The 960-nt window shown below is 37.5% G+C and overlaps 1 protein-coding gene across 1 annotated transcript in view; it reads right to left on the minus strand.

The window, feature by feature from the left end:
- Positions 1-960, minus strand: part of gabra4 (gamma-aminobutyric acid type A receptor subunit alpha4) — a 25749-nt gene that overhangs the window by 6474 nt on the left and 18315 nt on the right. The window lies entirely within an intron of this gene.

Consider the following 960-nt stretch of genomic DNA (forward strand, 5'->3'; position numbering starts at 1 on the left):
GCGTGCAGTGAGATTTTCAAATGCACACTTGGTGCAGCCCCTCGAGATGGGTCACTTTCATTACTGGATGCAAGACCCTTAATCTTTCTGATTTGGGTTTGGATTTCCTGCATTGGATTTTTCAAGGAACAAAAGCTTGGATGTTCTCATGATTGAAGTCACAAATTTGCAGGAAAGAAAACTGAATAACTGTTTTTTTGACAAGGAATGCTTTACTTTGCAACCTCATCACACCACACACACCATGCACGTACAAGCTTGCTGTGTATTATGCCTTTAGTGTATGATCTGGCCTATTGTAACGTTGCATTCAAAAACAACAACTCAGAAACCTTACAGCTTTTTCCTTGTAAATTTACAACTTTAATTTCTCTCTGTGTATTAGACCCTCCCACTGGCTCCATAATTACTTTCTTTCACCTAAAATGGCCTTGGTTGTTGTATGAACATCATTTGTTGGTGAAGAAACCGAAAGGTGAATGACCATTTCAGTTACACAAAAAATCTTGTGATTTAAGTATAGAAGTTTCAGATTGAAAATTGTGTTTTGTTAATGTACTCTATGTTTTCTGAAAGGCAGATTATGTAAAATTAATCTTCTTTCTACTCCTTTGGATTCAGGACTTTGGAATCTGGTGTTTGCAGGAAGTTGTCTTTTTGTTTGATGGATGAAATAAACATAACTAAATATTTCATTTAATTTCAATTCAACTGGCAGATACAGAAGAAGCAGGTTGAGGTGATATATGGGAGTCTAAACTCACATCAGATTTTCCTCCTGTTTTTCTCTCTATTTCAGATCCCCATTGAAACCCACTCCTGGCAAACGTCTAGGCTAAAGGCCAGGAACAGTAAGCACATAATAGGCGACATGCTGTGTAAGTGCTCCTCGATGTAAAGTGCTTTCAGACTATTTGCCGCGGCCACCTTGAGGGGAAACAAAAAAAAAAAAAAAAAAAT

This window comes from Etheostoma spectabile, unplaced genomic scaffold (assembly GCF_008692095.1).
Source record: "Etheostoma spectabile isolate EspeVRDwgs_2016 unplaced genomic scaffold, UIUC_Espe_1.0 scaffold273, whole genome shotgun sequence".
Lineage (NCBI taxonomy): Eukaryota > Metazoa > Chordata > Actinopteri > Perciformes > Percidae > Etheostoma > Etheostoma spectabile.